Source organism: Panthera tigris, chromosome B1, assembly GCF_018350195.1.
Source record: "Panthera tigris isolate Pti1 chromosome B1, P.tigris_Pti1_mat1.1, whole genome shotgun sequence".
Classification (NCBI taxonomy): domain Eukaryota; kingdom Metazoa; phylum Chordata; class Mammalia; order Carnivora; family Felidae; genus Panthera; species Panthera tigris.
Genome location: NC_056663.1, coordinates 23729707 through 23744083, shown reverse-complemented (window position 1 = coordinate 23744083; position 14377 = coordinate 23729707). Strand labels below are relative to the sequence as shown.

At 36.5% G+C, this 14377-nt stretch overlaps 1 long non-coding RNA gene across 7 annotated transcripts in view; it reads left to right on the top strand.

The window, feature by feature from the left end:
- LOC122237849 overlaps nucleotides 1-12484 on the top strand; it is an 88146-nt gene extending 75662 nt beyond the window's left edge. For 5 of the 7 annotated variants that reach the window (XR_006216536.1, XR_006216535.1, XR_006216537.1 and 2 more), the window contains 3 exons: nucleotides 8883-9016; nucleotides 10884-10925; nucleotides 11891-12484. This is a non-coding gene — a long non-coding RNA (uncharacterized LOC122237849). The remainder of the gene's footprint in view (nucleotides 1-8882; nucleotides 9017-10883; nucleotides 10926-11890) is intronic. The other 2 variants (XR_006216538.1, XR_006216533.1) reach the window with 1 other exon arrangement.
- Nucleotides 12485-14377: the final 1893 nt, after the last annotated feature.

Sequence of the window (14377 nt, the reverse complement as noted above, 5' to 3'; positions counted from 1 at the left end):
ATTATTATGACAAATGTAAAATATCTTTAACATATATATACGGGGTTGTATGTTACCTAGGTGAAAAGGGAAGGATGCACTGGGCCTATGAATCATCTCAAGAACATAAGCAAGAATTTGGTTAGCCTTTATAACTTTTTCTTTTTAAATAAGAAAGTAGAAAGAGAGTAAGTCAGCTGACATCTGATTCCTTGGCTGGACACATAAGCCCTTCCAAATGTGGCCCTGTTCAGTCTCCCTCCCCTACTCAAGCCATCAAAGGCCCACCACCATTCTTCCACACAGAGACATAGCAAGTTCAAAAAAATCTGAGCCATCCGACTGTGGGCCTTTCTGGGGAAATAAAGTAAACTTTATTTGGCTAACCCCCTCTTCCTCCAGGATCCAGCTTTGATGTAACTTCCTAGGGGTCTCCACTCTTACTTTGCCCAATTGGGGTATCAAATGACCATACTTTGTGTTCTCATTTTACCTAGCCCCATCCTAGTTTAGACTGGACATTCCCATGTAAAAACAATACCCATTTTATTCTCATTTTACTCTCAATAGTGTCTAGGCTGATGGCAGATTAGAGTCACAGGGTTCAACTTAAAATCAGCCTTCATCAGGAAGGTCAATTCTTGGCTCTCACTTCAAGGCACCCCTACCAGCTACCAAGCGGGTTTTATCAACACTAACTAACTGAAGCCAACTCGGAAAAGTTATCAAAAATACTGAAAGGAAACATATGGTCAAATAGTGGCTGTATTATTGCAAAGGCCCACAGAGGCAAGAGCTTTAGGAAATTTTCCCAGAAATATTCCCCTTTTGATTTTCATGAGCTTGAAGACAGAACATGCCCAGTAACATAATAGTAATGTCAAATTCCAAAGGCAGCCCCGTGATGGCTTTGCCAGCATATAATTCACTTGATAGAATTCTAAGGCTTTCAATTCTCATGACTCACACTTTGGTGATTTGAGATTAGGCCACAAAAGGAACAGACCCAACTTTCACTAAGGGTTTGCCTGAATTTTGCAAGACATTTTCCAGTGATAATAAACAATGCTATAATATAGTTATTGACAATTCAGTTCCTATTTGAAGCACGTAATTTCTCCAATATTTTTACTTGAAATGTTTAAATCTATGACTAGTGCTTTGAGTTAATCAAAATAAAACATATTGCTAAATATTTAAGTAGAAGGCAGGGCTAAGGATGGTGCCTGGGGTGAAGATATAAACTCAATTCTTAACACGCCTCTTTCAGTGTCTAAAATTTAGCAAAGAAATGATGTTACGCTGCTAGGTTCAGGGCCAATGAAAACAAAGGGAAGAATTGCCATACTGGCACATCAGTAATGCATACTGCCTTGAAACCTCTATCTGGCAGGAGCTCCAGGGGAAGATTTTGATAAGGTAATACTCATACTGTTTAACATCAACCTTTAAAAGTTCAGGTTTGAGGTGAAGAGGCCATTCAAAAAAAAAAAAAAAATTCAAATGGATAACAAGTACAAAACACATTAAACCCTTTCTAGTACTCAAACAATTATAAACTTACATAGGCAACATTTTTCTACTATCAACTTGGTAAAGTTTTTGAAAAGAAGAAATATCCACTGACACTGATGAGATTCTTGGCACTCTCATGCTCCACTAATGAAAATGTAAAAGAATAGAGCTATTCTGTAGAGCAATTTGATAATATTAAAGACCTCTCCAAAATAAACAAAGGCTTTAGAGCCTTTGACTCCACAGTTTTGGTTGATTGTTCCAATAGAAAAAAATTCAAAAATGAAATCAGAGGGCACCTGGGTGGCTCAGTAGGTTAAGCCCCCAACTCTTGATTACAGTCCAGGTCATGATCTCACGGTTTCATGAGATGGAGCCGTACATCAGGCTCTGTGCTGATGGCAAGGAACCTGCTTGGGATTCTCTCTCCCTCTCTTTCTGCTCCTCCCAGGCTCTCGCTCTCAAAATAAACAAACATGGGGAAAAAAAACAAAAAAACATGAAATCAGAATTTCTAGACAGGAGGCACATGCAGTATTTTTAATTCCTGCCCTCCCCCGGCCCCACAAAGGTAATTCTGAAATAGCCCGGTTTAGGAATCACATGTTTACGAAGACTGTTAATGTCAAGAAAAATGTTCATTAAATGTTGTTAAGTGATCAAAAGCAAAGTACACCTTATTGTTTTATTTTTAAAAAACACAGAAACACACAAATCCAAAGCTGAAACTATAGTCGGATGTTAATAATAGATACTTAACTTCTAAATAATGAGATCCTGGAAAAGGGATTTATATGTGATTATTATTATTTTAGTTAATTTGGATTTTCAAAATGTTAGATACGCATTGTTTCTGAATTAATAAGTTATTTTACAAGATTAATATTTAAATATCTATTATTTCATAATCTAGAATTACCTCAAGTGTGTTTTACAAATGGTAGATCCTTAGGGCGCCTTGGTGGCTTAGTCGGTTAAGCGTCCGACTTTGGCTCAGGTCATGATGTCACGGTTCATGAGTTCAAGCCCCATGTCCAGCTCTGCGCTGACAGCTCAGAGCCTGGAACCTGCTTCAGATTCTGTGTCTCCCTCGCTCTCCGCCCACCCCCCCACTCACACTCTGTCTCTGTGTCTCTCTCAATAATAAACATTAAAAAAAGCTTTTTTAATGGTAGATTCATTTTCTCTACTCAAGATTAAGAGTCCTGAATGCCTCAGGAGGGGTGAGCCCCCAAATTATATATTTTCAGATGCAGAAAATAGTTTGAGAATACTGTAGCCTGCAACAGAAATTTTGTATTTATCATAATCCCTGTTACATATGTGATAAAATTATTAACTGACTTTTGTAGCATATCTCAGTGGTTCTCAAACTTTTTGATCTGAGGAACACTCTACATTCTTAAAATTACTGAAGACCCCAAAAGTTCTTGCTTATGCATGTCATTTATACTGACCATCGACTAAATTAGAAATTATTTAAATATTAACTTAGTAATTTGCTTAAACCCAATAACTCATGAATGTTAGCACAAATAACGTTTCATAAAAAAATATTTTTCAAAACAAAACAATTAGTAAGACAAATGGCATTGTTTTACATTTTTGCAAATTACTACTTACTAGAAGACAGCTATAGTATTGTATCTACTTCTGTTTTCAATCTGTTGAAATGTGTTGTTTTTGTTAAAATCTGAAAACAATCTGGACTCACACAGAGGTAAGTTGGATGCAAATGGATGAGGGAAGACTATTTGGAACTTTTCAGCCTATTTTGGATATGCTTCTTTGATATTATGACAAAACTCAACAAGTGGTAGTTTCCTAAAGGTTAGTTGCAACATGGAATCTGAAACCTACTGATAAGCTTTCCTACTCTGTTCCATGAAAACCCTCGGTTTACATTGCATTTTCAGTGAATTTTTACCCATGCCTGAATTTGTAACATGATACCTTCGTCATCTGGAAAATACTATGACTCTGACTTATGCCAATTTTGTATGGTTACACACTTCATTACACAGTATTAAAGCATCAATATGAGGCAGCTAAGAAGCTCATGATAGTTAATGTAGGTTTCTGAAAAATTACAATTTTCATATGAAAGCTCACAGTTTATCTCTGATAACAAATACTATGAGTTGTCCTTGAAGTGACAGACTTCCTTCATTCACTTTTGAGAAAATGGCCTAATAGCCATGTCTGAGTAACTTTTCTGTCAATATTCTTTTAAGTAAAACGGTATTCCATGAAAAAACCAGAAAGCTCAGCTCACAGGCCATACAGTCCCTAAGCTCTTTCCCTAATGACGGCCGCTCTACTCTGGTACGTAGCGCAAGGGCTGTATGTGGATTTTTCATTTCATCACACAGAGCATTAAGCACTTTTAGTAAAAATTAACCATTGGAACTACTTAATCAAAGATATTGTTAAGTGAGAGTGTATAGCAGTAAACAATATAAGGACCACTAGTACATGTCGGTGCTGTTCCCTTGATTCATGTCAACAAGCTAACAGCTTTACCTTACTTTTGCATCATCAGTGAATGTGGTAGCAAAGTGAAAATGGCAAATAATACCTTATTAATATTATAAAAATAATTTTAAGCCTGAAGACCCATGAAGGAGTCTCAGGGACACACTGGGGTCTGCGGACTACATTTCCCAGCTCTGATCCACTAACAAGATGAATAGGCAGAAGCTCTCCTTCCACCCATGAAAACAATGCCCATAGGCTCCACATGATGAACTTTCATGACTAATACCCTCTTAACACTTCTGCTCCCAATAGTTCAATTCTATACCCAGCAGTGTCCCCTGGGTACACTCCCTCATATATGTTGCATGTGGTCTACCTATTGTCATTATTCTACAAATTAATGACATATTGTGTAAGCCAGTGAAATACAAATGCGAAAGAAAAAGAATTGAAATCGCAATCTAAATTCCACAAATGGAGAGATTTTTATCATTGAATTTACTACTGTATCCCCAGCCCCTCGAGCAATGCCTGACACATAGGAGACATGTACTAAATTTTTAAGGAATAACTGATTTGTTGTTTCTTTGAAAATAAGGGGAATCTCTTGAATGCCTTTTTTTAAAGGCAAATAATGTGCTGGAAAAACAAGAGTAAAAGAAAGAAGTGAGAAAAATCTAAGAGTCTGTAATCTCACTGTTTTATGGTCTTGCTCTAAGGATATGGAAATTAGAAATCAAAGATACCCTAAACATGATTTATCCATAAAAGTTGAGAAATTACTCCCATTGATTAAAAGAAAAAAAATTCTATCAAAATTCTTTTTATTTATTTCTCATTTACATTCTGAGGATCCCCTTCATCATCAAGTATTCATCAAATTCTGCCAGTATTTCCAGGAGCCCTTAAATTTGTAAAAACCAAGGGCAAATTGATGCCAGCGACATTTCACCTTGCTGATGCACCACCACCATCTAGTGTCAATAACTGGTAACTGCAAGTTTTAGTCCACAGACCTTTGACCTTGGCTTCATTTAAAATGTTTCAAGGAAGGAAGGAAGGAAGGAAGGAAGGAAGGAAGGAAGGAAGGAAGGAAGGAAGGAAGGAAGGAAGGAAGGAAAAGAAAAGAAAAGAAGGAAAGAAAAGAAAAGAAAAGAAAAGAAAAGAAAAGAAAAGAAAAGAAAAGAAAAGAAAGAGAAAAGAAGATGTACTGAGATGCAAAATCAATGTTTCTTGAACTCCCTTCTACAAGTTTTGAATCACCTTGATGGGAGTTTCAAATTTCATATACAAATTATATTTTGAGACTTAATACTGTGTTAAGGGTATCCACGTTATCATTCTAAAAGTTTTTATTCTGGGACACCTGGGTGGCTCAGTCGGCTAAACATCAGACTCTTGATTTCAACTCAGGTCATGATCTCATGGTTCATGAGATCGAAACCCATGTCAGGCTCCATGTTGAACATGGAGCCTGCTTCAGATTCATTCATTCATTCATTCATTCATTCTCTCTCCCCACCCCCACCCTCTCCCCAACTCACACACTCTAAAATAAAAAAAATAAAAAATAATAAAAAAAAAAGTTTTGTCCCATCTCCTTCTACTATTTATCTTTTCGGAGTGAAGCTTCACTTTGTGACCATTCTCTATGTATTTGCTCTTGAGTAATAAGAAAAAGGGGTGAATGACAAGGTTGACCTAACTTGTACATTTTAGCTAACACTGTTGAGTATAAAAGCATAAAGTATACAATAGGAAGTATGATAACTTCAGTACTGTGGAGTAATAAGTGACATACATATCAGAGGTTATACACAGTTGATCTATTACAGCAAAGAGAATGCAAAGATACCAAATGATACCTGCTGAGCCTGGTGCCACCAAGATGGGAAATGCAAATTGCCACTTTTCTTCTCATTTCATGAAATTTAAAGGAACCACAACAATACTTTTCTTACTGAAAGGACCTTCCCTAGAAGTCTCTCTCAGAATTGTGAAATTCTACCATTAGAAGTAATTTTATGTATGGAAATGTTGAATCACTATATTGCACACCTAGGACTGATATTACACTGTATGTTAACTAACTGGAATTGAGATAAAAACTTAAAAAAAAAAGAAGCAATTTTACATTTATAATGGCAATTTCTGCTAGAATGTATATTCCTAAGGAAGAACCTTGTCAGATATTTTAAGCCCTTAACAACTTCTTGATACAGTTAGTTAGCTGAAAGTTAGTCTAAGCCACTCACACTGTAACAGGGAAGCAGGCCACAGGTCTGGAAAGCTGGAGGTCAGCAGGCAGATGGAAAGCAGCAAGGAGATCCAAGGGAAGACTGGGGAAAGGAGGGCACAATGTAGGAGCATGTGTTTTCTCAGCACTCCTGAGAATATCTGATTTTGCAGCCTGGATCCTTCCAAGAAGATTCTATATGGCAACATCAAATCCTTTTGAAAACCACACTATCCCTAAGTTGATTAGCTCTATAGGCTTTACGTTAAAAGTAGGACAATTTTTAAACTGATTATTAAGCAGCAGTTTGAATCTAGGCTCAAATGCTAATGTGAAATGCAAGGGTGTGATTAAAGATTCACATGGGCAGCACATCCCCTCAGTGTCTCGCTGCATTTGTTAAGGGCATGTTTACTCAGTTAGTCCTGCAATTGTCTCAGACCTGTGGCCCTATCCCAGGGGAAGCCTGAGGGAAGAGGACAAACATTAGGAGTCATCACTCTTTCTGTACCAGGGATAGCTTCATGGGCATATGAGCAATGTAATCGTACAGGGCCTCATGCTTGGAAGGGTACAGCCCTTGGTTTAATGCTCAGCTGTTTCCACACTAAAATTCTTCTGAGCCTGAATTTTTTTAAGTGAAATCCAATGGTATAATAGACATGCACTTATGCAGATGAGCTACTCACACTACACATGTCTGCCAGCTCTTGACTTCCCATTCAAAAATAGTGTATCCAATGCCCCTTGAGCACAGAATTCCAGCAGGCCCATGATGCCTGGGAGTTCAGAAACACTCAAAGTGAATCCAAAATATAGATATTACATCTACGATGGACTACCTTTCCATTACAACTAAAACTTAATTCCAATGAAGAAAACTCGTTTGTAAGAAACTTGAATGGCCAAGAAACCCTATCATGTCCACTCTTACACTTTTCCCTTATATTAGCCATCCACTAATGTTGAAAGTGATGACAAAGGACAATGTGGGAAGGGGGCGCCTGGGTGGCTCAGTCAGTTAAGCATCCGACTTTGGCTCAGGTCATGATCTTGCTGTTTAGAGTTCAAACCCCACATCAGGCTCTGTGCTGACAGCTCACAGACTGGAGCCTGTTTCAGATTCTATTTCTGTCTGTCTGTCTGTCTGTCTCTCTCTCTGTCCCTCCCTCACTTTCACTCTCTCTCTCAAAAATAAACATTAAAAAAAAGTCGTGTTTTTGTTTTTTTTTTTTTTTTTTTTTTTTTTTTTTTTTTTTTTAAGAAGGATGTGGGAAGAGGAAAAACCACAGTCCCTTTTTCTTTGGGTTTTTCCTTACTCATCAATAAGTTGAAGGTAAAACAGTGTTGGTAGTCTGTAGATATATAAGCTATATTCACTATGTGAAATAAAAACAGTAGACATTGTTTTATGTGGCATTTTCATTTTTCTGGTAAGAATGAAATACACATGCCCATATAAGCTACAAAATGCAAATTATACATTTTAGTGATGTGCATAGTTGGCAAATGTTCTTATTTTTATATTTAAAACAGGCACTGCACAATATAAACAGTAAAAATCATTCTAATAATTTATTTTTTCTTTATATATAATGACTTTAACAAATAAAATCACCTTGATAAGTTGAAAGCCCATGGAAGAAAACCATGTGTATTTTGGAACCTTTCACATTTTCCTTGCCTTTTGAACAAAGCCCCTTTCATTTGCACTTTGCACTGGGCCCCACAAATTATGTTCTTCACACTTAGTAGTGTTAACTCTCTCAGACCAGTTATGATATTCCTTGGGGAAAAGTCAGCTGTCAAAATATCATTTCTTTTTGGTGAAGGCTATAATCCTTTGTCCTCTGAGAGCATGCCCTTCCTCTCCAAATAGGATAAAAGATGTATTACATAAAAATTAAAATGTTTACTTTTATTTATTCATATTCAGAAAATCTGTGTTCTTCCTGTAAAGACACATTTAGAGAAAAAACAAGAGACTTCTTTGTTTCTAATTTTGGAAATAGAAATTTAGTCTTTACTAGAGTAAAACAACAATAAAGACACATTTTTCATGTAGCAAAATATTCTATCATATCCAGTGTATTCTCTGTTAAGATATTTGAAGAGACATTCATAGTTTGAGACCACCAAGACCATTTAAATGCTTTCCCTTTATTCACATTGGAAACCAAAGCTGAGAATATGTGACTTCCTTGGTGCTCACCTCCTCTGAGGACATCTCCCCACCATTTCCTCCACACTCTGTGCAGAGCCTGATGCAGGGCTCAGGCTCACCACTGTGACATCATGACCTAAGCTCAAATCAAGAGTCAGACACTCAACCAATTGAGTCACCCGGGTGCCCCTGAATATGCATAGTCTTAATGCACCGATTGTTTGAGGATGTTGGCAAGATGAAATAAATTTAAAAGTATGTCAAGAAATAAGGCCAAATCTCAGAGTCCATTCATTCTGTGAAACAAAAACCACACACACAAAAAAAGCAATCATATTGCCTTTTTAAATAAGTGGTATGAGTACAACTTTAAAAACACTTCTCAAACATACTTTTGTTTGGTCTCAATACAAAATGACTACTGCAGAAACAGTGTAATTAGGTGAAATAGTGTAATGATTATACTCAAGAACAAAGTCACCTTTTTTTCCCTTTGTATACTGATGACAGCAGGAAATGTATGAACACAGAGAAACTTGCTTTACTCTCTAAGTATTATTCTCTCCTCCGGAGTGGAGCCACTGAGGACAACAGTCCATCAACCCATGAAGCCACCCTAAGGAAATAATACTTTCACCTTCAAAGTAAGTACAGCTTCTGCTTTCAGAAGCAGCTCACTCTGTCTGCTATAGAGCAGATATGCATCAAAGTTGACTTTCAACTTGTGTCTCCCCAAGTCAAAGGGAAGTTAAAGGGAAATAAAAGTAACTGATTTTTGAAAATTACACTGATCACTGACATTACTGAAAAGTTACAGGATGAATTCATCCCAGGGTTCCTTACTCACAAATTTAAAAGATCAGAAACACTGACTGGCCCAATGTTACACAGCTAGGAACGGGCAGAATCAGATCTTCCAGCCTGGCCTTACTCCAGTCTTTACCCATTTCGTTCCTCTATGCAGCTGCTCCTATAGATCAACTTGTTGCCCTGCAAGGGCACTATGATTCTCATGGGTAAACATTTATGTAAGCCTCTGTAATCTAAATAGTAAGGTTTCTATTTGCTTAATTCCAAACAAGTGATTGAGTTATACAGAATGAAATAAAATTAATACTGATTATTCCTTTCAATTGTTAACATTTTTACTGCTTTAGTCACCAATACAGTATTAAACACTTCATAGTTGCTAAGAGACTAGATTTTAAGTGTTCTCACCACAGAAACAAATAATTATGTGGTATTCTAGAGGTGTTAGCTGACAGAATGGTGGTAATCATATTGCAATATATAACGCAATATACAAATGCATCAAATGAACACCTTGCACACTTTAAACTTACACACAATGTTATGTGTCAATTCCATGTCATTTAAACAGAGAGGAGAGAGAGAGAAAAAAAGCAAATATATCAGACCAGGGCAATCAATACTCTTTAAGAAGAGGTTTTTCTCTATTAAGTGAAGTCTAAGCCCATATGTTATTATTTTCTAGGATTATAAAGGGCTTCTCCTGATAAAATGATGAACTATTCAAGAATAGAGATGCTGCCCACCTTTCTAATGTGGCTAGATAGATTAAATTAACCATATGCTGTGAAGACTTAGTTATAAATACTGGAAATACAACAATGTACTCAGGGGCAAATAGTGCCTTATACTGGGAGGGGGACAGGATTTCTTTTTTTTCTGTGTGAACATTTACCGCTTTATAGGGTGAAAGAAAAGGGTGACAGTTTGTTCAGTATAAAATACTTCCAAATATATTCGAGAAATTGCAAACTATTTATAGAAAGGCTTTGACAGGTTTGAGGGAGAACTCGACCTTCTCTTTGACCTCACCAATTCCCACATCAATATATTTCCCTATGGCACAAAGGTACTAAATTATCATTTCAATATATTCTTCAACTAAAAGAACATCTAGAAAGTAAGGACAAAAACACTGAATCTTCAACAATGTCCACCATACATTCTAATGTAGTAATACCTGAATGTCCATTATTACTTCCTAGCATTTATCTTTACTGTATTTTTTCCTATTTTGCCCTATGCCCATTTTCATAAAAAAAATATGCCATTCAGCCTCACATTTTGTCACTTCTTCAAAAACTTTAAACTATAAGATAGAATGACTAAATGTGAGCATCAACTTTTTAAGATGTAGATGTTTATGTCTTTGAAAATCTTTCATAAGTTTAGTCAGATGTAATTATAAGTTTACTCACATACCTTTTAGTATATAGCATACAATCTTTCATCTAAAAATAACAGATCAATGGCCTGTTCCACTAGAATCTAGGGTCCAGGGTCTAGATGACTTCTGCTGATAACATTAACATGTATTAAGACTTAGGTTTGCATTTTCTTTGTTAAAGTCAGTGAAGTGATGAGAGCAGGTGACAGGCAAAAAAGAGAAATTTTACAATGACTTTTCCAACTCCAAAATTCAATTAAATTAATAGAACCAGATGACTGACTTTTGTAATACAGTATTTATTTATCTCCCAGGGGGAAGAGAAACCTTGAGTACGTAGTCAAGACCAGAGAGGAGTAAGTGAAATTACTTGTAGATCATGATTTGTTTTAGATTTTTTTAGTACGTCAAAAACAAAATTCATTTTGTGAAACAAAAAGTGCATAAAAATGCATCTGTATTGCATTTTTGTAGAAATGGTATTGGGTACAGCTTTAAAAACATTTCTCAAACATACTTTTCTGTTTGGTCTCAATACAAAATGACTACTGCAAAAACACTATAATTACGCGAAATAGTGTATTTATACTTGAATTCATACTTAAATTTTTTAAAATTCACAATTTTTAACAAAATATCTCTACCATTTTCCTTAGAATTATCACAATGTAAAATAGAAGGAATAGATCAACAAATGGCCAGAAACACAAAACTTTTTGCTAAACACAGAAAAAATTAAATTCTCCTCCTGCTCTAGTCCGTTTTCTGGCTTATGGTATTGCCAGTCACCCTGTGGTGAGGACTAGAAGACACAAGCGTCTCTTCCCTCTCATTCACAATCTCTATCTAGTTGTTTTGCAAATTCTGGAATTGTCCTCCCCATACAACATTTCAGTCTGTTCCTTCTCTTCCCTTTCCAAAGCTGCTAGCACAGTTCAAGTCTTTATGGTCTTTCAGATGGACTTTTATGAAACTTTCTGTCTGGTCTCCCTGGCTTTGCTTCTCTCTGTCCTCAAATCCCTCCTACACTCTGTTGCAAGTTTTGGTCAGAAAAACAATATAGTCACAATATTCAGTTATTGAAAAAGTTTAATGGTTTTCACTCCCTATAAAGCAAAATGCAGTCTCCTTAGCAGTACATTCAAGGTCCTTTCTCATTGGACCCCAAGCCACATCATCATTCCTTTACCTTCCTCATCTAATCACATAGTGTCACTCGTAAGGCTCTTCTGCCCCTTAGTCCAGTTAAACTCTGTTCTGTCAGAGAACACCCCACGATTCATAATGATCCTGACATTTTCCCCCATGCATTTCTTTTTAGAAAACTGCATACCCCATCTCTTTATGATGTCTACCATTAAAACTAAAGATTTCTCCTCTGAGTTAACTGCCTCTTCCTCTGCCAACAGAAATGGTGCACAATAAACACCTATGAATTCCTCAATCTCTGCATTATTCTGTTGCCAAAGAGCTGGCCGAGGCCTCCTGAAAGGGGGATGGTGGTAGTGGTGTCCCTGTTTGTTCTCTGACTGCACATACAGGCCTCACTCCTCCTTGTGCACTCCACGATGCAACCCAGAGCCTAGCATAACGTTCTGGGGGTCTTTATGCACTTGAATTCGGTAATGGATCAGGCCAAGAGATCTGCATAAAGACAATGCTTAATCCAAAAGAGTTAAAGACAGAAACAGGATAATCTACAAGGAGCTCTGGGATTTAAAACCTTACTCTCTCTCCCTATTTTACACGCACTTAGGGAGCTAGCTAATTAAAGAAATCCTCTGGAGAATTCCTTGTGAAGGGAAGAATTCTTTCACAAAGCAAATAATCAACCCTTAATTTATAAAGTACTTATGGAGTTAGGTGCCTACAGTATCATCAAATGGCATTTGAGGGACCCCTTATCATTGTCTATGTAAGCAAGTAACTGTAAAGGAATCTTTAAGATTCTCAAGAAAATTGGGGAGTAAGTGATTTAAGCTCTTAATTTTGATCTTCTACAAAAGAGTATAATAAGGCTTTATTTGCTTTCCTATTTAAGCTTTAAAACATAGAGTACATCAAAGAATCTCCACAAGTAACACTGTATTATTACATTTATTTTATTTCAGGCAAAAGGCAATAAAAAGTTGTCTATGATTAAAATAAAGGGTCTATTGTGTTATTTATAGATCTTTAATTTGGGAGCAAAATTTTGACACTTCTTTCTCAATCTAAGTAGTGATAATTTTTTTTTGAAAAAACTCTACTGTGAAATTTGTTGTTGCTTTTTTTAAATGATTCTCCAACCAGGGGCAGATGAACTGAATTTTTACTATGAATTAAGATTTAAAGTTTTACTTTTGAGTATTTTGTCACCAACATTCCTAAGATTTTGAAAACTAGCATGTCTATTATTTTGGTACTATGTACATAAGAAAGAAAAGCGCACACACACACACACACACACACACACACACACATCTGTACTAGTTTACTGGCCCTATATTTCAATAGGGCAGCTCCAGATTTTCCACATAGAACTGATTTTGGGGGTGGCAATTTTCCTGGGGCAAGATGAAACCAAAGCAGCATTAGGATACCACCCCAAAGATGGAGTTTCGTGGTAAGTACAGTTTTTTTGTTGTTGTTCTTTTGTTTGTTTACCTAGGATACATATGTATGTGTACTGGGGGGGGGGGGGGGAGGGGACATGGTTAGGGGACAGTATTTGAAATTCTGTAAAAATGAAAATTTCCACAAACTATTTCTTGGTTTCAACCCTGGTATGCAATTTCTGGGCCAATCTCTATCACAAACACTATTTTATATTTTGCTTCCCTCCCTCCCTCCCCCACTCCTGCCTTCCTCTATTTCGTTCTTAGAAGAGCAGAAAGATAGGCTTCTAAAATTTGTATATGAATTACATGTTAAAAAATAAAGTTGAATTGCCTGAGGAGGTAACATATGGTGAAAACCTTTAAAAGAAAAATCCTATAGAACATGTAAAACTCTCCATATTGAAGTCCCTGCCTACCTCCTCAGCATTATCTCTATATACTTGGCTAATTTCAGTTTCAAGATTCTGTCAAACTGTTTCACACGTCCATGCCTTGCCATTTGCCATTTTCATTGCCTGGAAACCATGTATTCACTGAACATTTCTACTGAAATCTACTGTGTGTGAAGAATGTTTAAAAAAGATACTCACGCTTGCTGCGCACACATGACTTGGTGTCCATCCTCCCTGGCAAATCCACGGTCATCCTACACCTTCTGTTTCTTTCTCTGAGATGTGTTCCCTGACAAGAGTGGAGACACTGGTACAGCTTTCATGTATCTTACAGTGCTAACTGAAATGTTTTTCGTGTGGTTATTTTACCTCCCTGAGTCTCTTACGAAACAGTGAACTTTCTCTCTCTCTCTCATTTTTGTATCATTAGTATACTGCTCAGCACTGCATGAATTAATTAATTTAGTGACTAAATTGAGGTACTGATTTTTCTGGAGAGAGTACACTGAATTTCAATCTGAATATTGTTTTACACGTACTAATTCAAGCCTTGGCAAAGGACACATTTATAAAAAAGACAATTCGCACAAAACTTTAAAATGTGAAGTTGACGAAACCACAATGAATATAATCTCCTACATGAATGTATCTTCTTATAATAAACATCAAAATTCCTCAATTTTGCTACTTGAAATGTAAGCATTATGATGTTCTTCTTCTGGTGTTCTCCCAAGTAATCATAACTGTTACATGATTCTGCCTACATATGTGGTACTTTTATTACAAAGGTGGCTAGAATTACTATCTAGAGTGGTT